Raw genomic sequence first — 25,144 nt, 5'->3', positions numbered from 1 at the left:
TTTCTCACACAGGAAGATACTGCTCTCATTCAGCCTTTCATGGGCAAAGTCTGTGCCTCTATGTGTGCATTCTTGGAAAGCTTTTCTTCATTTTTCATAATGCTTTCCTGATATTTTCCTGACACTAGTCATGTTATTTCTTTTTTTAAATAATAACATTACCCAATTCCTCTACCACTCCCAAGATGGAAATAATACATCTATCAAAAGCCCAGATTATCAATGTAGATTTCATCTCTCCTAGTTTACTAAAGTATCTAACTTCTTTCATTAAAACCTGTACTTTCCATGCATCCTAAAGAACAAATCCATTTGCTAATAGTCCAGCACAGTTAGTCTCTTCAATTAGTAACCTCTTCACATTTCAAGGTTACTTAGACAAAAAACCCCTTGGACACTTTTATGAAGTTTTAACATATAGAGCTTAAAAGACAATAGTAACTCCAAATCTTATCAGACAAATTTCAGAATCAGTCAAAAATTTTGTTTCTCTTTGTTATAGTTAACCTACTAACAAATGATTCTTTGGTGATCTCTTGGAAAACAAATTGCTTCAAATTCTGAGAAATATGTATGTATATAAGGATTTTTCTTTTTCACAGTGGTATTGATCCAGGAGAAAAATTTTATGTTTTTTTAGCTTCTCTGCCAAAGATGTCCCTGGTGGATGGGCAGTGTGTGTGTCTAATAGCCTTAGTGACCCTAGAACACTTAGCTCTACAATGCACTTACAACCTAGTTCCTAAGAAATATATCAAGAGCTCTTAAGTAAAGAAGAAACCAGGTGTAATTCTGTTAGATCACTCTTCATCATTGCTAGACTGGGCTGAAATGAAAGTACTGTTATAAGCCATTTGGTTTTAAGAAATGTGCACAATTAGTCAAGATTTTGAGACTCATTTTGTGAGAAAATAAAACTTAGTGAACACATTTTGTGTACTTCCAAGCTTAGTGAACACATTTTGTGTACTTCCAAGCATCTGCCTGTCTGGCACTTCCCCACAATACATTTGGGACATTTTCATCACTTCAGATAAAATCTGAAGTGCAGATGCCTCAGAATTATTTACTACTCTCACTTTTCAAGAATACAGAAAGTTTCATGAAAGCAGAGGAGAGACTCTAGGTTAGCTTTACTAGGCTTCTGTGAAGGAATTTTTGCATTGTTGTGTCCACCTCATGTTTGGAACCAGAGTATTCACATGGAAGACAGACATTATCAACATTTTGGCTACTGAAAAGGCTTTAACCCAAGTTCAGCCTTTTTAGACAACAGGCCACTCTGCTGTTAGGTTGTCTGAGCTGTGCAGGTTCTCCATTGTCTGATAAGCAGTGAACTTGTTCCACAGTCATGCTGTGATTCCAGGACTTACTCAGTTATGGATACACATCCTTTGGAAGCTGGACTTTCTTCTAATTTCTATCCAAAGGGTACAGGTGCCACTGCTTCCTCATGACTAATTTCTAGACCTTGTCCGATCTGGCATCGTGCCACTTGGAGCTGGGACTAAAACTCCATGCAAACACAGGGCACAGAGCAAAAGGAATATGTGCCTAAAATTCCTCTTGGCAATTAGCCTAAATTTCTTGAGCTGCAGAAGATGGAAATTTTTATTGTAGAATGATGCCTACCTGCAATGCCAAGGTCAGTCTCATTTGTATCTGCCTTGAAGCTTACTGTTCCATTTTTAATTGCCGAGTGCTGATTGTAGTAACTAAATTAATTCAGTCCTGTAGCATAAATTCAATAGGCATGCTGGATTAACTCATTCATTAAATATTGTACTTTAGAAAAAATACATACATGAAACACATGGTTTCCAAATTAAAACATTACATTTCAGAAACACGAGGAACAAATATTTTCAATGTTTCATCTAATGCCTTTCTTAAAGTGGTCTCATGAAACCTGAACAATCTTACAAAGAAGTTCTGTCACATGGGCTGATACTTGCCAGTGGGTAAAACTTCTGAAAAAATAGAGAAAAAAAAAATGTATATAGCTCTATCCAGAACTTGTGAATGGCACATTATAACCTTAATAATTGTAGACAGATTTGTTGACTAGTGTGATTTTACCTGTGAAAACAGTTGTGTCATTCTACCTTCACTGACTGGGAACACAGGCTTTACTGCCTGATTTGTTGGCACAACACAGTGCTTAGCTACCTGGATGGTTTTTGGTAATGCACAAAATTTAAATGTGTAGGCAGTTACTTGTAAACATACAGAAACAAACTGAGGACAAAGAGGCCATTTAGAAAATCCAAGTGTGTTTATTTGGTGAACAGACACACTTAGCTGTGCTGCACCAGCAAAGGTCTATCTGGGCAGTTTCCTGGAGCTTTCCTCTACAGCCACTGTACATCTGTGCAGGATGGTGATTTCCCATGGCAGATACACAGGAGATGAGGAGCAGTATTTTCAACACAACTAATTTTAAATAGCTTGGGCTGTTGTTGTTTTTTTTTTTTTTTTCTCCCACAGACCATTTGAAGGTCCATCCATTTTTGATTGTTCATTTAATGCCTGTCAACATTTATCCTATTTTAATGCTGTGTGCCAGTCTCTAGCAGATTCCATCCACAAGCTCATGAGTCAGCTAAGCTGGGCCCCTCTGCTATTTTTAGTCATTCAGTTCATTTATTTATCTTGTTCTTAACAGCAATCTTACATTTTGCTTTATCAGCACAGTAGAGAAGTTAGCAGTTACTCTGTTTCTTACTGATTTTAAACACACACAGAAGCTGCAAAGGTGCTAAGGAGCAATTCCCTCAGAGATATTGCCTGTGGCATGAAACATAAATGTCCATCAACAGACCCCACTGCTTTCTGCAAATACAACTGAAGGCCTCTTCTCATGGTCTGAATCCAAATGCCCCTTGGCTCTGAGCCATAAGAGAAAATCCTTAGGTAATTCTCTCTAGCTTACTTTAATTCTCATAAAAGTCTTTATGCATCTTTATTTCCTTCCACATCAAAGGAAGAACAGGATAATTAAAATTAGGATTCTCTTCTTTATCTGGGATTGTTACTATTACTATCTTTTTTTTTTTTTATTGACCCTTCGTTCAGCCCTAGAGACAAAGTCCTGTCCAATATTCTGTAGGAAGTATTATTTATTTGGAGTGCAGACTGCAGTTTTTCTTTCGTGTATAACCTACATGCAGAGAGACACTGGTAGAAAATCTGAAACATACAAAACTAAAGATCTTTTTCTGATTTTTTTCTCATAAAATTGGGCACACAAAGTGATATACAAAGATCTGGAAATCCTTTGAAACATAAGAAAGGCAGATTTGAAGTCCACATTAAAAAAATAAAAAAAACAAAATAAAAAATAATTTTTGTTGAATACCCCAGGATTCCTAAGGATGTTAGCTTAGACATTTGGTGGCGGAAGTCCTCTGCTACAGGGAATACAAGTGTTTGGCTCATGGGACAGTGAGAAATTAGCAGAATTCTGAGAAGGAAACATGAAAACCCTGCTATGCCATTGCATGACAGAACACATGGCCTCCACAGTCTCTGGGCTCTTTCAGCAGCCTGGTAAGCTTTCTACTCTACTTTCTTGATTTTCACTTTAGATGGGATTAGATCTGTCCATTATATTTCTCTTTCTAGCACTTCTACCTTTTTGATTCACATACAGGAGGATAATTTACTGTTTCTCTGTAGAACCTAACATTCACATTATTTCTACCACGAGAAGAGCAGCTTTTCAAAACTGTACTTTGTTGCACCTGGTTACCCAGATACCTATTTCCAAAGAGCTGTATATTGATGGGAAAAAGAAAGGAGGAGTTTTGGTAGCAATACCAGCACTTTCACACCAACATCTTAATGCACTTTGAAAAAGAGACAGCTTCTACCTAGTTTTAAGAAGTGAGTAAGAAGAGGCACAATCTGCCTCAAAGGTCATGCTCGAAATAATTCACCAAGTTCCTCATGGAAAACCCAACTCTCAGACCTTCTCTTTCCACAGTGATGTTTCCACATTTAAGGCATATCACTGCACAATTTTTTAACACAAATCTAGTGTCATGGACAGCGTTTACATAATTACAGTGAAAGAAGAGATGCAGTGCTTTTGTCCCTGGGGAAGAAATCTGACTTTAATGTTAACGTTAACTCCTGGATTACTTCATCATGTCTTGCTATGTATGTAACCTTGGACGAGTTTCAATCCACCTCTTTCTCCTCTGTAAGAGTGCCTGCAGAACAGAAGCCCCTGAAAGACACTTCGCCTCCTCTCCTGACATCTCACATTCTTCTTCTCCAGTGGCTTAGCCGCAGCTCAGAGGCTCACCTGTCACCAGTAGGAAGCTCATATATAATGCAGTAGGTCTCAACATTTCCTGACTGCGAAGAAACCTTGACTGGTACAAATGAATACACCAGGAAACGGCACCAGGAAAGCAAACGGGAAGGAAATAAAAATAATCCCTAATTTATTACTTTATAAATAACAAGAGTATAAGCACATCATGATATTTCAGTCATGCTAATGAGACTGAAGGGTTTTTCCCTTTCCAAAAGGCAATAGAGCTGGTGAAGGGTCTGGAGCACAAGTCTTGTAAGAAGTGGCAGAGAGAAATGGGGTTGTTTCACCTGGAAAAAAGGAGGCTCAGGAGGAACCTTATTGTTCTCTACATCTAAAAGGAAGTTGAAAGCAGGTGGGAGTTGATCTCATCTCCAGGTATCAAGCAGTAGAACAAGATGAAATGGCCTGCAGTTGTACTAGAACAGGTTTAGATTGAATAAAAGAAAAATTTCTTTACCAAAATGTTTATCAAGTATGGCCAGGGCAGTGGTTTAAGGCACCATCCCTGAAGGTATTTAAAAGACACATAGATGTGTCACTTAGAGACATGGTTTAGTGGCTGAATTCAGTGATCTTAAAGCTCTTTTCTAATCTAAACAATTTTATGATTCCATGAGTGTGCTGTTTGGTTGAATCATAGAATGATTTGGGCTGGAAGGGACTTTAAACAGCAGTTCTAGCCCCCCTTCAGGGACACCTCTCACTGGACCAGGTTGCTTGAACCACCAGCTAACCTGGTGTTGAACACCTCCTGGATGGGGCATCCACAACTTCCGTGGGCAACCTGTTCCAGTATCTCACTGCCCTCACAGTAAAGAACATTTTCTTAGTATCCAATCTAAATCTACTGTCTTTCATCTTGAAGCCATTCCTCCTTGTCCTGTTTTATACTTCCTGAGGAAGAGTCCCTCTCTGGCTTCTCTGTAGGCCCCCTTCAGATACTGGAAGGTTCCTGTGAGATCTCAGTGCAACCCTTTCCTCTCCAGGCTGAACAGACTCAACTCTCTCAGCCTGTCTTCATCAGGAAGGAACTCCAATGCTTTTAACAACTTCATGGCCCTCCTCTGCCCTTGCTCTGACAGTTCTACATCCTTCCTGTGCTGGGGGCACAGAACTGTAGGCAGTGCTCTAGGAGGTGTCTCACAAGAACAGAGTAAAGAGGTAAAACCACTTTCCTGGCCCTGCTGACCACACAATTTTGGATGTGGTCAGGCCCAGGATATGGTTGGCTTTCTGTGCTGCACAGTGCCAGCTCCTGTTGAGCTGCCTGTCAAACTCCATCTGGTCTGCAGAGACCTTGTTCCAGGAAAGATAGAAAGTCTTTCAGGTTAGTTTGAAGGAAGATGAATAGAAAGCAGGATGAGGAAGGCTGATTTTCTACTGTGCTTGCTATGTTTATTTATAAGGAAACAAAAGTCTTCAATCCCCAGGGCTCTCTGTGCAGCACCTTTCACTGGCACTAAGTCAGCAAAAAAACAAACAAGTTTCTTAAAATTAAAATGAAGGGAAAACATGTGATAAAATAAAATATATAAGACCCCAATATTTCAAATATATATTCTGCTTCTCTTTGCAGTTTCTGCTCACCAACTATGCTCCGAATGAGACTTATCAGATAAGAGCAGCCAACTGCTATACACTGCAGTTAAATTTATATTGCCAGCAACAGGCTCCATTAACCAAGGATTTTCTTGTTGCATTCCTAATACTGCCTTTCTGCATGCTTTATTTCTCATTTCTTTACATACTCTTTGCTTTCTAGTGTGCAGCAGCATATCCTGGTATTTTTTTCACGCGTTTTGGGCTTTTTTTTACTTTGTCTGTCTTTGACTAGTTTTCTTTTTTTGTGCCTCTAAACTCTTTCTGCTTCTCAAATACCATCTCTGAAGCTTCTGTCTTACATACTCTTTGCTGTGTCTTTCTTGCTTTCTGCTGCATCCCACCCTTCCTTCATTCCCTAATCATTTGATCACTGCAGTTCTTTGATGTGTGAGGCTTCCAGTTCAGTCCAAATTTAATTATGTTTTTCAGAAGACTGACCTCTGTGGTCCCAATTTGTTCAAGAAATTTCCTTCATTGATCCAAGGCCAGATCCCTTTACTGCCTGTTCTAAGCTAGATTACTGATATTAGAAACAGACATGTATTAGCACTTCAGGTCAGTTTGCATATATCAGCAGTTAATTGCACTGATTTATTTGTAGTAGATACAACACACTCTTCCCTGCCCTTTGGTTGAGATGCATTAACACAAAATCAAGGGGAAATAATTAGAGGTATTCTCATACTACAGCAGATGTGCTTTCTTCACTGTTCAAAAGAATACTCAAAGAACAGATTGCATTTTTCAGTAAATGCAAAGGTTACATATTTATTTTCTGTTGGGCTATTATGGAAACAATGTCCAACACAGACTTTCCCTTCTGAAATTGTCCACCTATCATCTACTCTTTGGGAAATAATCAGAAAAATGGCTCAGGCTTTGAGGTGGAAGGTCAAACTAATGTTTTCCAGAAAGAATAAGAGTCCCATAGAAGAATAACAAAGAAAAACACACTGTCTTGATGGCACCCAGAGTGGCTGGAAGTTAACTCTATCTATAAAATACCAGTCTGACATACAGAAAAATCTCCCCTATATTAGTAAACAAACATCTGCTTCCTTCAGCAGAGCAGTAAAATCTTCCTATCGGTAGCAAAAAATGTTATGGAAAGCTGAAAGACAATTTCCCTCCCAGGGAGAGAAAACTGCAATATTTCAGCCAGGAGAAGTGGGGGAAAGTGATGATTGCTTCTGTTCACTGCTTGCACAGTCTGCAGTCAGAGGAGACCCTAGTGAAGGGTGCAGAGCACAGCAAGGGCACCGAGCCACTGAGCTGCGTGTCCAGCAGGCACGAGGAGTGGCAAAGGTCTCTCTGCATTAGACTGAGCTGATTAAACACAGCTCTGTGCTTGACAGGATCTACAAATGCCTCAATCCACTTTGGCCAGTTGCACCCAAGGAGGATGTCACATCTAAGCAGAGCAGCGTCAACACTTTACCGTCACTTGCTGCCAAAAAGTGCCAGGCTGAGTAAGATCAGCACAAAGGTTACACTTGATCTGCCTGAGAAGTGTCAAGGAAATTGAGCCTCTGCATAAAACCAGAGCTGCTTCATGTCCACAGTGCTCCTTCCACAAAGCAGGAGGCTCAGACTGGGATGACATATCTGCTACTGTGAGAGAAATGGTGTTGGCCTCCTGGATTGAGGTACTGGACTCTAAAAGTGAGAGGTGCCAAAAACCAGAGTGATCTTGACAGTCTCACCATGATCATCATGAGATGTTGCTTTTCGTGTTGATGGAAAAGTTTTGTTTTGAATGAGTTTTTCAGTTTAAATATAGGAGAAAAGCTCCATTTTCTCTCTTATGCTACTTATATACATATAATCACGAAGTACGAGAAAATGCAGAAATTCTTCTCAGAAGATGGATGTTAATGTAAAAGAAGAGATTAAAATAATCAGATAATAATAATTCAGGAACAAATGAAAATTAAATCTTGGATTATCACAGTCCACAGTGATCTTCCGGCATATGTTTAAATGACCTAAGGAGCACACCTCTTCCCTCAACCAAGCAAAACTTACAGAGTAGCCCTTTCAGTCTCAGAAATATTTTATAACACCCAAACTGATTTCCCAGATGAAATTTATCTGCCCAACACACACTCAACTAATTTTCTCACTTCTGAGTTTGCTCACAGCAAGGTCTGCAAGCACATGCACATCCTTGTAACAACTGCGCAGAATGGGAAGGAAGTGTCCATCCTGCAGGAATTACTTTTTGTTTGGCATTTTCCCACTCGTGCTGCTTTATGCCTGTTGACTCATAGAAGGCATTTTGTATATCTGAATTCTAGAGACTGATTTGTTCCCTCCTTTTTCTGAACTAGATTCCAAAGCCTCCATTTTTATAACCTGTGGGAGTTTTTCCCAAGTGAAACGTGAGAAAGGATTTCAAGACATGGACCTCTGAGTCACAAACTCCTTGAAAAAGCACCAAAAAATGGCAAAATACCTCTGTCCAATGTATTGGAAGCTGTATTACAAGGACATCTCAGTTCTTCTTATACAGAGGTACTCAGTGGTACCTCCTGACAATAAAAATAAGGGTGATGAATACATCTGTGGAAGGCCCTCTGCAGGGTGTCATTTCCATGATAGCAGAGAGTGTTTGACACTTTGCTCAAAAAAGCGTCAAATCTTTGATTTTTCTGAAGAGCTCTAAACAAACACAACAGTTTAACCTTCCCTGAAAGCATTTCTTGATTTCATTCAGATAATCTTGTTTACTTTATCTCTTTTCAGTAGCTTGTTTTTTCTTGGATCTGACATGCACTGGAGTATACTCGTGCTTCCTTTCCTATTCATCAATGCTAAAAGTGCACTGTGGGTGTGCCAGATGCCCAGGAGTCTCTCATTTCCTTGGTAACAGCAAAGAGTTACAAATCCACAGCAAATAAAAGTAATATAGAATGCAGGCACTGAGATAAGGGTTAGGCTACTTGATCTCCTTTCCTGGTAATTTAGTCTGTAATCTCTGTTCAGATGTTATCCTGCTCTTTGCTTTATTTTCATCTATAACTGAAGAGGCAAATTATGTTGCCCAGTAGACAGTACTGAGAGTCAAAACATAATGTTATATTTAATAACACATTGGGACCTAGAAAAAAGACAGCACAATAAGAAGTGCTAAATACCTGTCAGCATCCACGTAGTTGATTCAGCTGCAAACCATGTTTGTACTGATGTACACCACAAACACAGAGCAGCAGCAGGCACAGACACAGCAATTGGTAAATGAAGAAGGGAGAATGCATCCCTGCACATTTGGGACCTCTTGGTGTGACTGGGGCTTTGCCCACAGGCTGCTGAAAGGTTTGTGTCACCCTGTGCTGTGGCTGTGACAAGGTCAGCACACTGCACAGCTCCAGAAACTGTGAGAAGGAGATCAGCTGGATCTTCTCCAGGACTCTGCAGATACAACCAAAAACCCCAGCTCCTGATGGGGCTGATGAAGGGTCAGCCGCCTGGAAAACAGCTTTGTGAAAATGATCTGGGAGTTCTGGTGGACTCCTTGTTGAACCTGCATCTGAAACATGCCTTTGCGGCAAAGAACAGCAATAGCCTTGAGGCAAAGTGCTACCAGCAGTGGAGGGAGGCATTCCTTCCCCTTTACTCAGCACTGGTGAGACAATTCTGGACTGGTGGGTCCAGTCAGGACCTCCCCAGGACAAAAAGGCACAAGGCCATAGTGGAGTGAGCTCAGTGAAGTGCCACAATGATGGTTTAAGGGCTGGAGCCACCCTATCATGAAGAAAGACTGAGAGAGCTGGGACTGTTCAGCCTTTGAAGGCTCAGGGGGAATCTTACCAGTATCTACAAATACTTGATGAGGGGGAATAAAGAAGATGAAGCCAGAGTCTTTTCAGTTGTATTCAGTGACACGACAAGAGGAAATAGACAAAAATTGAAATGCAGTCAATTCCACTTCAATGCAAGAAAATACCTTTTTTTACCATGAAGGCATTAAATACCAGAATGGGTTTTCCAGAGAAGTCAAGGAGCCCCAATCCTAGGATATGTTAAATCCTGCCTGAACACAGTCCTGGCCAACCTGTCCAAGCTGACCATGCTTTGAGCAGGCAGGTGGACTAAATGATCTCCCGAGCTGCCTTTCAATCTCAACTATTCTGCAGTGTAAATAGGCTGTGTATTTTTATATCACTTATCTAAAGGGAATTCTTGATCTCAGTGCAGAGGCAAAACAGCTTCTGCCCTTGTTTTGTACATCACCTCTCTTGCAACTTTGAACATAATGAAGACAAGGAACCAGTGAGTTCTATAATAATGAACTCTGTTCATAAGGAAATTAATTTCTACTGAAGATGATTCTGTCAAACCAGCTCTTATTATAGCAAATACCTCACTCCAGAACACAAGCTAATGATTTCCTTCATCCATCACACTTTGTAGTCCTGGCTCAGGTACCAGGCATTGCTGTGAACCACCAACATTCATGGATCAATATTCCATACACAAACAGGGTGAGATTGCACTGGTTGATAAATTATGGTAAACGCATTGCTAGAAATCAATTCTTTGTTAAAATGACTGAGAATGATTGGAACCAAATTTTGCTTAGGGAAGCAAAGGTCTTAGACTCCAGACTCCCCCTTTCATTATTGCCCACTTAAATCAACTGAAATAACTTTTTATTTTTTTTAATATACTTTTTGGTTTATTTTTTCTCCCACTTTAGGTAAATAGTGGATGCAGATGAAGTCATCACTATTTCCTATGACTGTCAGAGGAGTGGGGTGCAAAGAGAGGGTGGATGAAGGAAAGCAGTTTTGTGCTCATCACTCTATGGAAAGAAACTGAGAACACAGATAAAATAGGGTTAATTATGACATATAAACAAAGGAAGGGTCCCAGTTCCATCTCTCTGCTTGTCCTGACTTTTTGCATTTCCTGGCTTGATGGTTCAGTGCATGTGGTTCACTACAGCAATGAACTGGAACATGCAAATTTTCTATGGTGAAAGGTGAGGACTAGAGATCAACTGGAATTGCACATTTTAATCTCTTTCCAGAAAAAAAAGTGATTTATATAATATGGCTATGAACACAATCTAAGGGATTCAAACCTGTAAATAAAAGCTCCATCCCCAGAGGTACAGATGCACATTTGTCATCAAGCAAAGAGCCTTGGAACACAGAAATGACACAAACAAGGTCAGAAAACAGACTGAATCCAATATAATATGGAAATATTTCCCTCAAGTATAATATCTTCCATTTGACCACAGCTCATGCTGAGGAATATGTTGAGACACTGCAATGAAAGATGATAGAGTATAGCCACAAGGAGAACCTGCAAACAGAAAGGCACACCCTTAATCAGTGATGGAGCTTGTAGGAATACCTATGAATTGCTTTACTGCTCCCCAGTACACGAGGACCTGATAACAAAGCAAGTTTTATTGCTACCTGTGGAACTGGGTACATCATTGCTGCAGTGACATACAAGCCCAAAATATTTGCAGCATGTTTCATCTCAAATACAGAAAGTTTCTATCTCTGTGTCAAATCGAGCCAAAATAATCCCTCTGTCAAACTGTTCATAACCTGACAACCACTGCTGTATTGGTGAAGTATGAAAGAAACATAATTTCTCTTGATAAAGTGTCTATTGATGAGAAGCCTTCAGTTTCTAGGATTTTACCACCCTCAAAATCCAGTAAATGTGAGTTACTCCTTTACCAGCATGAGTCAGGAAGCAGCTGGGAAACATGATGCAATGTCCTGAAATATTATGAACATCTCAAGGTTGGAATATACTCACACAGTGCAGCTGCTTATCAAAATGCAAGCAAATGATTAATCAAAACACAAAGAGCTGGGAAAAAATGCTACAGGTCCTTTATCCTTTCAGGCACCAAATTCACTATTTCCCAGCATTTCCAAACCACTATGCTCGAATTGGTTCCTTGTAGGAAGTTATAATTTCTGCAAGAAATTGCTGGCATGAGAAGAATATTCTTTAATGACAGGCCTGATTTTACAGGCTGCTGTCCAACCTCTTTGTACAGAAATCATCTAAATAAGAGGTTGGATGAAGAAAACATGGGAGAAAAAAATGCCAAGGACCGAGGACTTCTTGACCCTAGTTATACCTCAATTGCAGATGTGCTTGAGTCAGTTAAACCCTTCAGCATTTAACCTTTATCATTCCACATTTAAAATAATTAGTAAAAACAAAATTGCTTTCATCAGTTAAGAAAAAATTGATCATCAGAATTAAAGTAAAATTAGCTTCTCCATCTGAGTATCCTAGTCATACACAATTTTAAAGAGTTTTTCATTCCTGTAGTGCAAAAGGAAATTTAGTGTGAAATTTAAATATGGGACTTGAATAGGTTAGTTAAATTGGTCACAAATAGATAAAACATGGAAGAGTTATACAAGAATTATTATTTTTCCTGTTTTCACCTTCTTATAACAATAATTGTTTAAGATTATACAACTTGAAGAATTCCATTTCAGGGTATTCCTGATTAGGAATCCTGGAGTGATGAGGTATATATTTTGTCTTTCATAACCTTGCTTTTGTAAAATTTTCATGGAAATTTCCATGGCTGGAAATGGAAAGAAAGGCAGGAGATTGGAGATTACTGACAAGTGGCACCACTGCATGCCCAGGGCTTCATCCTTGCCATCTTGTTCCACCCTGGCTGCTGAAAACTGCAGTCGGAGCACATTCCCCTAAGGAGGCAGCATATGATTGATACATAGTCTTGAAATGCTTTACAGGGTATTAATTTCACAGATGGATTCATGGATGCTTTAATAGAACTTTTTAATCTTGTTTTTAGGAGGACAGATTGGAATAAAAAAAAAAACAAAACAAAAAATGAAATATATATAGCAATGACTAACTGTCTACAAATAGTTGAAACATCTGACTGTTGAAGATTAAAAAGAATTGTTAACACATTGCACAAGTATATAAATCATCAGAATTTAGTGTGTATGAAGAAGCTGAAGATGAAAAGGAAAGATGATCTTGTCATGCACAGGCAATTAGATTCACAGCTTTGTCACAGAAAACAGGTATTTCTCCTTTGGATACTCTCTTAATATTTTTCCATGTGAGTTTTCTGTCCTTACAATGAAATCAAAGATCTTCACTCCTCATTGTTTTTCTGTCCTGTCCAAACATTTGAAAGCAATTTGGGCCAAAAATGTTTCTTGTGACACATTCACGTAGTATAAGCAAATTATATACCAAATTGCTTTGGGGGCCTCTCAGCACTGCCCTAATGAAATAATTATACTTGCACAAAAAGTGCCTTATAAATGTTAAATGCCATACTCTACCTAGTCTAATTATATTATGTACCTAGTGCTATAATGTATAATAAATTACTGTTTTCAAAGGCTAATTCAACCCAAATATCAGCAGTCTCATTAAAGGCAAAGGCTGCAATTTGAAAGAATCTTAATGGTTTAGGAACTGCAGACATATTTAAAAAAAATAAAAAGAGTACCTACAGGCTTTGGGTGTGGAGACCCTTTGGGAATCTCACTTTTGAGTAACTAAGTAATCTCTGAAATTTTTATAAAGTTATGAAGGAATGTTAAGAACTTCTGAAATTTTGAACCCAGAAGTCTTATCTGTGGAAAGTCTCCCAGGAAATCAGTAGGAGTCACACTGTTAAAAAGAATATTTAAATTATCTGGACAAAGCACTCAAACTTTGTCTCAAAGAAAATCCTAGAGTAATGAACACAGACCCCATGCTAGAAGAACTATAGACCACTTTAAGGTATCAGGTCTTCTTTTGATCTCTCTCTTTAGTCAGTCTTTTGAAGAGAATGATTTTTTTCCTAATGGCAAAACTAATAGAAGAAACCTTTCTTCAGTCCAGCCTTGCATTCACTCTTTTAACACACTGGAGAGTAAAGTTCCTTTATTAATATACTCTAACTCTCATACACATATCAAATAATATGTCAAAAGATAAGAAAGGAAAGCAAAGAACTTGGGTGACATTTGTTGACATTTCCAACACGGAGGAAGCAAACAAGTTACGCTGTGGCTGAATGTTAAAAAGGCCGTGGAGAGTGAGCTTCCCCTCATCAATATGGCCCTTGGGGCATTTTCAACTCAGCCTGATATTATGTTCCCTAGTAGGAGGTATTCCTGCAACACGGGAAGACAGGGAAAGTTCCTCTCAGCTCTCTGAAGACCTCAATAAAAAGGTCACCAGATCTTTTATTTTCATTTACATTTTTAAAAGATCAACATCACTTTTAAAAGAGACTAATCGGGATGCTCAGCCTGCATCTAAACAAATCTTCAGCTCCGAATAGAAATGAAAATCAAAATACAAGCGATTTCATTTTTTATTTAAAATTTAAAAAGCAGTTGGAAGTTCTTTTTCTTCTTTCCTTTTCTGAAATCATGCTAAAATCCCTTTAGAGTGCAACTGAGAAACATCAAAAACCTTAATGTGGCCTGAGGGTGGCTTACTACAAAGCCATGTGCTAATAATACTTCACATTTATAGCTCTTTTCAGCCAGAACTGGATCTCCAGGCTGTGCAGATACTGTGTATGCAGGAATTAATAATTTTGAGCCCCCTTGCTGACACGTGACTCTCTCCATGGGGGCTCAACACCCAGCCCCCAGTACTCCATACTTTGGAGCTGGGGTACCCTGTGTCACAGAAACTCTACAGAGAATCTCAGTAGAGCAAAAAGCAAGCAGATGAGCTGGAACTTGCTAGAAAATGGAAGCTGTGGGACCTACCCTTGCAGCAGGTGTCTTGGGCTCAGTATAGAAACAGCCACATTGCTGCAGGAGGGGCCCTGGAGCCTTTTGGAGGCTCTGGCTAAAACCAGGAATGTGCAGTGGTTCCCTGCTGCCATCCTGACAGCATTCCTGGTGTGTCACCTTGATTCTTAAGATTTTCTAAAGCCTTCTGAGTTTACATTCTGTTAGAAAACTTTCCCACACATTTTCTATAAACAACCTATTATTTTGCAATCCTTTGTGGGGGTAGAAGAAGTTGATGTACTAGTGGTTTGTCCAATGTCTTTGGAGAGGTGGCCCATTCACTCTCCAATCCACTGTCACCTTTAGAAAAGTATAAAAGTTAGAGTCAGAAAAATAAACCTTCTTCTTTTTTACCTTACCATCATAGTAGCTCGTGTTGTACTTTCTCGTGTCCTATAGCGACACTGGTGTGCTGTCCCTCTCCCTGCAAGGCTTCCCAAATGAGGAGAAGCAATGCTCTGACTAGATCTGATCAATGGTCTCAAAACCACAGCAGAAGCCACAGAGCTCGTAAGGAAAATCAAAACTTCATTTTTCTTGTAACTAATCTCACACTTCCATTATCTTAGCTTTGCAGAACACCAGCTCATCAGGTAGGAAAATTTGATATGATGAAATCTATTAACAAACCACCAGGATTACTCTGAGTTCATGTTTATCACTTGCTAAGTTTTGAAATTACATTAATTTAATGCATGGTATTTTACAGATGTCTGTTTCACGGTACTGGTGAGTGAAAAGGTGATAAACTAATTTATCTCAGATAAAATAAAACCATATTTTCTCTATGCATGGGAATCTGCCCTTGTACCCATGTCCAAATACTGAACTACTCCTCAGTGTTGCATATCAGCATGAGCAAATAAAAGTCAACAGAGCAGAGCTCATTTACATTTAATGTGTCTATTTCTAGATCTTTACTACAATGATAATAACATAATGATTAATAACAGTCCCAGCTCACATTATTTAGTGGTACTAATCACAGAATATCTCAAAGCATGTGTAAGCTATTTGCACAGGGAGTTGCACTCACAGTTATGTATACACATAGAAGGATCACATCAGTTAATCAATTTTCTTTTGTATATCTCGTTGGTCCAAAATCAAAAACTGATTTAATCCTGTCAGTTCTACTCCCTACATTATGTTATGTCTTTTCCAGTATTCATCCATCATAACAATCTGTAGTCTTAAGATCGTAGAAACATGTTCTTTTTCAGACTTTCTGCAAATAATATTACTACCAGTGGTACTGTTTTGATTAAATTGTTCCTCATTTAACACTCTGCTATGGATTATGCATATGTTTAATTTGCTCACTTTTAGATTTAGTAAACACTTTATACAGTCTATAGCTTTATGTTTTGGATAGTGAAAAAACAGCGGGATTTAACTGCAGAAAAAAATTGTCAATCATTCCTTCCTGTCATCTTCCCAGTAAGCTGGAATGTTGGCATTCATCAGTAGCTCTAGTGGCATTTACATTTTTAATGAAGTAGCTTATTTGCTGAACAATACCCTTCCCCTTGCAGTTGTTCTATGGATTATGCCTAATTTTCTGAATCCTATCTGTGCCAGATTTCACAGAGGTTTATTCCTTTCTTTCTGTTCTTTTCTGTGTATGTGCATAACCTGAATTTACCAATCCATTCCCTCAACAGGTATAAATCCCTGCCTACTGATTCTGCACCTCATAATTCAGTCTGAAATTGAGCTTTATGCAAAGTACAAGGAAACTTTCACCTAATGAAGGCAGCTGACTTACAGCTGAGTGACGTGGAGAAAATGGGGCATGACTGTCACTCACCATTAATGCTATTTACCACCGTCTCTATCGCTGCTCAGCAGAAAACCCTGCAAAGCCTCTCTCTTAGGTGGGGCCAGCTAAGTCTGTAACTCTCTGTAAGCACTTGATGACAAAATGCACCCAAGAGACAAACTGCTGCCAGGTGTGGTTTGCACAGTTACTTTGATCAATTCTATTTGATACGGGCCTCCACGTCCCTAAGCCACCGAGCATAAAAGCACATAATCTCGGATATGACTTTGTAGCTTTTAAAAGAAAGGAGGACAAGGTAAATACAGAGGTGTGAGATGTAGCCAAGTCCTCTCGAGCCTGCAGTCACTGCAAGAGCTTTGCTGGATTATTTCAGGGCCTGGCAGCTGCCTCTGACATGGACAGGGACAGGTTTCCAGTAGTAATGGTGGGGACAAGGAGATAGAAAATCTCACTGTCTCACCTCAAAATGTCAATGTTTATCAGCATGCCAGGACCAGCATTCCCCACATTATTGCTGAGTCTGACAGAGGAGCAGATACCAGTCCCACAGCAGGGTCTCACTGTATCAGCCACCTGTAGTTCTTAACTCCAGCATGTAAGATACCTGTCTAAAACACATCGCCTCCTGAGTTTCTCATGTTCCCATCTCTTCCTGCCTTCTGAGATGGACCTCCAGCTGTGTTTCTTTTTGTCCCCTGGGTGCAGTATTTGAGTCAGTCCTTTTTAATAGCTTTATCATTGACCTGTATGGGGGGATCAAGTGCCCCCTTGCTCAGTTTTTAGACAACACCAGGTTGGGTGGCACTGTTGATGGAAGATAGGAAGTTTTGCAGAGGAAACCAGGCTGGATCAATGGGCCAAGGCCAGCTGTAGGAAGTTCAACAAGCCCAAGTGCTGGATCCTCCCTCCAGGTCACAGCAACCCCATGTAAGTCTACTGGCTTGGGAAAGGGTGGCTGGGAAGCTGCCAGCAGAAAAGGACTTTCAACAGCAACTGAACATGAGCCAGTGTGGCCAAAAAGGCTGATGGCATCGTGGCCCATATCAGAAACAGCAGAGCCAGCAGGGCCAGGGCAGTGGTCGTCCTGTACTCAGCACTGGTGAGGCCACACCTGGAGTGCTGTGGCCAGTTTTGGATCCTTCTTAAAATAAACACACTGAGGAGCTGGAGCGTGTCCAGAGAGCAATGGAGCTCCTGAAGGGTCTCACAAGTGCTATGAGGAGAGGCTGGGGGAGCTGGGGTTGCTTAGCCTGGGGAAAATGAGACTCAGAGGGGGAATCTTATCGTCCCTGCCTGGATGGAGGCTTTATCCTGGTGGGGGTTGGTCCGTCTCCCAGATAACAAGTGACAGGATATTACTTTGATTCTTAAGATTTTCTAAAGTCTTCTGAGTTTACATTCTGTTAGAGAACTTTCTCACACAACTTTCTGTAAACAACCTATTGTTTTGCATTCCTCCATAGAGGCGGAGAAACTTGATGTAATAGTAGTTTGTCCAATGTCATTGGAGAGGTGGCACCTTCACCCTCCAACCCACTGTCACCTTTAGAAAAGTATAAATGCTGGAGTCAAAAACTAAACTTTCTCTTTTTCACCTTTGCAATAGCAGTGGCTCGTGTTGTGCCTTCACATATCCTATAGCAATAACAGGATAACAGGAAATGGCCCCAAGTTGTGACAGAGGAGTCTAGATTTATATCAGAGGAATTTTCTTCTCTGAAAAATTATTCAAGTATTAGAAGGGGCTGCCCAGGGGAGTGGTTAAGGCACCATCTCTGGAGGTATTTAAAAGACGTGTACATATGTCTGAGGGACCTGATTTAGTGCTAGATTCAGAAGTGCTGGGTTAATAGTTGGACTTAATGGTCTAAACTATATTTTCCAACATTAATAATTCTACAATTCTATATGCCAACAGGAATTAATTTTGATTGGTTGATGTATTGTGACTTCCCAAAAATTAATATCTGTGGTTTGGTTTCAGATTATTGAACACCAGGCCTTTATTCCTTCATGATTATGATTATGATTACTATTTATTACTATTTATTTATTTTATGAGTTTTCAACTTTTTTAAAGATTGGTCGGCCCCATTCCTGCAGTTTTAAGTAGCAAATAACTGTCTGAGTTGAAAAAACCATTATACATTTAATAAAAATAATTATTTTTTTAATCAGTTTTCAGAGTGCACATTTTTTATTTTATTCTTACAGCAGCAAAACTAATATTTGCCTTCTAACTGCCTCTTCTTCTGTATTAAAAAGTTGCATGCCCATGTGCCAGTTTTAAGTGGCAAGGTTGAAGTTAATTTTATTTTGATGGGTTTATACTATTCTCCACAGCTTTACTAGAAGTGTCTTTCTGCTTCAGGGAGCTTTGTGAACAGAGAGACCAGCTGCAGGACAATCTTCTAATATAAAAATGGGCTTTATAGAACTTCCTTGTGTAGCTCCCTGAATATAACTGACCTTGAGAAAGGAGCAGGAGGTGTGTGTGTTTGCCTTAAGTATTAACAGATAGGCTGGACAGTGAATCCTTCAATAGTCCACTAAAAAGCAAGTAATTCAACATAAAAGGTAAGTTCTGACCTTTAAATTTAAGCCTCCTTCAGTTACTAGGGAAAAGAACTGTGGCTTCTGTATAATGTTAGTCAACAGTACTGTCCATATCTGTTGCAAAGTAATCCTCTATCCCATACTGGGAGATAAAACACGTAGAAAAAAGGCCAAATCCTTCCTAAATGACTCTACTCTTCCCAAGAGGATGAGTAAATGTCAGCCAGCTGCCCTGAAGTAAAATCTTTACTCATTAAAATAGTACATTATCGCTTAGGTCAGTATGGGAAGAGGCACAGAATTTGCTCCAGTAGCAAGGTTTTAATCCTTCAGCCAGATTCATATGAGTAGCTCTGGAAGTCTCAAATTACCTATTCTGCTGATCTGCAGGAAGTAATATGCCTGGGAAGGGATTTAGTTGCAGGAACATTACTGGCAAGAAGCACCTTAGGTTTTCTGTAGTGACTATTTTGCTGTGAAGGCTTGACAATCTAATATTTCATAAAAACTTTGTGAATTTTTGGTTAAATACATTATATGATCATTTTGGTAATTTTTCACTTTTAGTCGCACTGCACAGGTTTGAGGTTTCACATACAAGAGCAGAGGCTGCAGCTACTCAATACTCTGACTTCTGGGATTGAAATCTAGACATACAAAGAATTAAATCTATTCATTCATAGTTACTCACATGAGAAAATAAGTGAGGAAAGCTGTAATGACAACACTCAACCAGGAGTGAAAGAGATTTAATTTTCATTTTTTCCCTCCTGACACTACATTTCACAAGAAGACTGTGCTCCTCTCCCAACAGCATTGTTGAAACACTCTTATACAGTATACTTAAATTATGAGTGCAATGTTGATTTCCACCATAACCTTAAGCAAAGGTTTTTAAGACCCAAGCAGAATTTCTGAGGGAACCTGAATCAGTGCTTTCTGTTAGTTGAAAAGGCCTCAAAAGCCAGATCTCCCTATTCTGACTGCATTCACATCTGTCACTCTGCCTGATAGCAAACAACAGATTGTCTCTTGCACAAGAATTGCCACCCAGACCTCAATCAGAGCATTAACAGCCCCTAGGTAGAGCTTGATATGTTGCTCCTCAACAAGTTTAAGATCTCTAGGAGCTCCTTAGGGACAGTCCTAAAAACTAGGTTTGTCAGGTGAACACAGCCATCATTTGCTATTTAAATTCACTGTAATGCTGTCAACACTTTCTTGAAGTGATGACTGAACAGGTGGATTTATTTCAGAGTGGCTGACAGCCAGTGCTCTTTCTACGAGACCTTTATTTTAGAACTTGGCATTAGATCCTGCTTTTAAGTACTTAAGGAAAAAAAAAAAAAAAAAAAGAGGAAAATATATGTTCCCTTTTCCATTTTTCTTCTTTGTTTCCTGCCATCCCATTGGAGCTGCAGCAATCAGGTTGAAAAAGAGGGCTATTCATCAAGGTGGAAATTGATATGTTACTTCTCTCTGAAACTAAGCAAAGTGCAACTGTTTTTCTAAGTGGAAAAGAAAAGAGCATTTTTATTTACCCTGCAATGTTTACAGGGTAAAATATCCCCAATGAATTTGGAGCATTGCTGTGTGATGTGACAGTTGCCTGGTAGAAAACCAAACCAACCAATAAAAAAATCCAGTTTAAACTAGCCTGTTGTGCTACAGCTTTTGCCAGTTGTCTCAGCAGATATGTCACTGCTGAAAGGTGCAGAACTAGAGACTGAAATCCCCTCTGCATTGCTAAAAACACACCACACGTGATGTGCAGTGCTGCTGGTACTATAATGCTGGTTCTCCTCCTTTATTCCCCTGCTGTTACCCCAGACCAAGCTGTGCTACTGCTGCAGCCCACTGTGTCCTACAGTATTTGTTGCTTCTGCCTTGAAACAGATCTCTGTGTGTTGTCTTTGGGATGGGTTCCCTCCACATACTCTCTATTGTACAGCATCAAAATGTAATGTAATTTGGAGGTTGAGGAAATGCATTATAATTACTAGGAAGTAAAGTCCTGCTACCCTCTGCACACATCCATATATAATTTTATGGTCTATAAACCAAGTAAAAACTTAGAATTTTAGAATCATGAAATGGCTTGGGCTGGAAGGAATCCAAAAATTCATCTATTCCTACACCCCTTGATAAAGAGGGACATTCTCCACTAGACCACATTGCTCACTTTCAAATCTTGAATATTTGGATAGATGGGGCATCAACCACCGATTTGGGAAACCTGTTCCAATTAATATTTCCTAGCCCATAAAGACCTTACAAGTGGTCCCTACCACCAAGGAAAGCAAAAATCCTAAAATGACAATGTCTGTTGTAAATCTATCAATGTAAAAGGAATATGACAACTGTCTACATGGACCTGAAGAGTAAGTGGAATTCAATTTGCAATAAGAGAGCCAACAGAGAAGGAAATAAGATAAGTAAGAAATTTCATGAAAACTCTAAAATTAAAAAATGAATTCTGGAAATATTCTCAGGAAAAAGGAAATATGTCTGTTATACAAACAAAAGAAAAATTGGTTTCCACAGATAAGTGAAATGGTCTAATATAAGAAAGTGTGAGGAAAATTGCTTACTGGTCACACACTTTTAAACCTGCAATGCTCAGCTGCTGAATTAGATTTTGAACACAAGGAATCCCACAAAACACGTGTTGTGCTCATACTCCCAAAATTTTGAAAATCAGTGTCTAGTAAAGTCATACATACCTACACCTTTTATTATTTTGTTATTTGTCTTGAAAAGGGTGACATTTCTGGGCTTGATGGTTGCTCTCCTGAGTATCCCACATATACCTGAGGAAAGGTAGAAAATATGCTCAAGGCACTTGGAATCTGCCATCTATTACTGGCATTTCCATAAAAGCTAAGAATTTCAGGAACTGGCATTATTGGTTTGCAGTCTGTTCATGGTGTTGTGTAGACATCTTGTGAGTTGCACCATTTGAATGAGATTAGGAGGCATGCAAGGAAATGATTTGAAAGTGGGAATCATTCTGGCCCTGATAGGAGGCCAGTGGGATATCTGGGCTGTGGGTCCTCCAGGAGACAGCAATCACTACTGGTAATGGTGGTCTCACATGGATGTTTTTACAGGCTACAAGTCGAAGGATTCTCATCATCTTTCATTGACCTCCAGACAAATCTCTTTTATTCCAATGAAAAGTTGTCCATCCATGCCAGTGGGTTTTGGAGAAGGCTGGGATTCAACTAATGCACTCAATGCATACACAGAAATCAACACTAAAATGGACTACCCTGAAGGCAGTCTTGATATAAAACAAAGAAACTGGAAAAGACTGTAAGTAAGCAGTCTCGTTCCCCTAGAAGTCTTCACAGAGAGCAAGAACATATTGCTGCTGTTTATTAAGTACCTGCCTTTTGACTCCAGACTTAGGGATTGCCAATCTGCTACTTTCAGCAGCACTAAAATTCTCTTCAAGAAGCAAAAGAGCTGATGATTTCTAGCTTCATAGCTCAATTATATTTCTTTAATGTCATATCATAAATGCTGAAAATCTGACCTGCAGCACTCTTACTCGTCCCTGAAGGCACACCAGCATCACTTGTGTGCCCATTCATGATGCTGTCCAGAGCCATAAACTTCAGCACAACATAAAATTCCAAACTCACCAGTCTTACAGCTCTGAGAGGCAGTTTGCTCAGCATGCCATCTGGGAAAAAGCTTCTTTACTGTTTTTCAAGACAGCCCACAAGAACCACCCACTTGCAGTCACTGACCTTGAATTTGATCTGTATGGATATTGTCAATTGCTGTTAACATGTTTCTGATAGGAGGTGGAGAAGACGCTTTTTCAAACTCTTCAGGAGAGCTCTTTCATTCACTCAAGCGTGGGGACTGAGCCTCATATGACTACAGCATCGTGCAAACAGACTGGCCCAAAGCCTCTGGGAGATGTTTTGACAAAATTTCTCATCAACAGAACACTTCAGCTGGTTCATCACAGCTGAAATCCCTGGTGAAAGCACTGGGAAAATGTTGGCAGTCAGATTTCTGAGTTTCCAAGAGTCAGCGGTCACATATGAGGGAAGAAAGGGAGAAACCCAGACCAGCCTTCTGCAAGAAAATCCCACTCTACAGACCTCATGACCTCCTGTACTCTTTGGGTTTAGATATTCAGAAGACACATTTCAGAACACCAAGAGCTATTTCAGAATTAAATTCTAATTGGAATTCTTTCATCCACTCCTGCCTTTTTCCTTGACCTTAGGGAAATAATTTTATTCCCCTTGCATTGTTTTTCCCTAAAAATAAAAGAGCAATGATTTTCTGTCGTACCAACCTCTAAGTGACAACATAATTTTTAGCTGATCGGTGTTTGCCAAAAGCACTGAAACCTGTCAAGAAAAATGCCAACCCCTGCTAGTGTGCCGAGGGAGACAGAAGAAAAATGTTGAAGTCATGGAAGCGTTCCCTTAGTGGAAAGTTCTTGGCTTTATACAAACAAATCTTTTCCTGTCAGCATTTACCACCAACTATATGAATCATTTACATTGCATTTTCACAGTAAGCTCTTTAAAAATAAACTCAACATCTCTGGTGAAAAGTATTTTCATGGGATTTCAAAATGGCCAAGAGCATAGTCTGGCACTTCAGATTCAGATACACCTCACTGCTGTGTGCAGAGACAACGGAAGAAATTTGAGAAATAGGGACATAATAAACATTTTTTGCGTGAATAGCAAAAATAGTTGTTAAAAATTAATTTCAGTGTTACAATTAAAAGGTGTTCTGCAGGGAGAAACTGCTTCTTAGGAACACAAGAACAGCTACACTGGTTCACACCTGATGTCCACATTGTCCATCCCCTAAGCAATGCTATTCACAGTGCTTAAGACAACCATGCATAAAATTACTCTCAAGTGTCTCCCATTGTGTTATATTTTGTTTACTGCATATTATTCTCAGAAAATACGAAAATCTATGCTTTTCCAAAACACAGACAGGTCTCCTGCTGAATCACCAAACCAGCCGCATTTACCAAAACCATGCACAGACAAAATTGGAAGTCGTCTATTTCAATACCATCACCTGCACTGTCAATGTAATAACTTTTAAGTTGAGTACAATGATTATGTTTTATTGCCTTATGTGAAAATGCCTTTTCTTACTGAAGAAATGCTCAATAGTCCTTGGCAGAGTGATTTTTTTTAGTAGTATGAATACTGTTATGCTCCAATGAGTTGGATTAACAAGGTCCCATTCCAGAAAGAGCAGGTCTTCAGTTGGAAGCCTTTTCTAAAGCTGCTAATATTCCCCAGTTTTCCTCTTCCTCTGACCTCTTCCTCCTGTCTTGTGCTTCAGATAGGGCATTCCCACAGCAGTACTTGACTCCCCAGACTAATAATCCAAACAGGTTTGGATCTTTATGCTGGTAGCATCTGTGAGAGTACTTCAGCAATGGGGCTGACGTTGTTTCACTTTGCTGCCAGCAGATGTGCAGTACAGCAGCATGCTGTAGGCTGGCTGTTCCAGAGAAGTAACCAGAATACCTCCTTATTTTTAAGCATCCCTGGGCATGGATTTTAAATTCTGTATTCTATAGAGATGCATCTATCTGTTCTCTTGCCCATTTGTTTCCTCAGTACAGGTGTAATGTAGCTGTGTAACAGAGTGTGCACTCAACAGTTGATGGCTGGCATACTAAATTAATTTCTCAAAGAATTCCCTGAAGCCTGTTGGTCCCCTCTAAATGTTCAGCTTTGACTCCAGAGGACATTAAATAACATCTCACCTCACTTAGCAGTGACCCCTGTCATTGTTCTTTCCAGGGAATTTAGATAAGAACCAGGTTCAGGATGTGGAGATGCTAAAAGTTTTACAACATTGTGCAAAGCCAAGAGAACACCGACTTTCTTCATCCTTATTTAATCCTTATTAATGTAGCATCATATATTTAGTGTTTGGTTTATGCTTTGGGATACGCTACAGAACACACTTCCTTTGGAGAACTGCTTTCACTTCAGGTTTCCTCTCAAACACTGATAATTTCTCACCCAGCCTCTAAGACACTTTTGCACTATTGATTGCATTTATTTAAATGAGCAACAGGCAACCTGTCAA

At 39.5% G+C, this 25,144-nt stretch overlaps 1 protein-coding gene across 4 annotated transcripts in view; it reads right to left on the bottom strand.

Moving 5' to 3' along the window:
• The window catches only part of LRFN2 (leucine rich repeat and fibronectin type III domain containing 2), a 150,821-nt gene that overhangs the window by 42,549 nt on the left and 83,128 nt on the right, over positions 1-25,144 (bottom strand). Inside the window, exon 3 of one of the 4 annotated variants that reach the window (XM_085576090.1) lies at positions 21,769-21,855. The exons of the other annotated variants lie outside the window; for them this stretch is intronic. The gene's annotated coding sequence lies outside the window, so the exon portion shown is untranslated. The remainder of the gene's footprint in view (positions 1-21,768; positions 21,856-25,144) is intronic. 4 annotated transcript variants of the gene reach the window in all.

This window comes from Lonchura striata, chromosome 3 (genome assembly GCF_050655825.1).
Source record: "Lonchura striata isolate lonStrDom1 chromosome 3, ASM5065582v1, whole genome shotgun sequence".
Classification (NCBI taxonomy): domain Eukaryota; kingdom Metazoa; phylum Chordata; class Aves; order Passeriformes; family Estrildidae; genus Lonchura; species Lonchura striata.
This window is presented reverse-complemented; position numbering and strand designations above follow the sequence as displayed.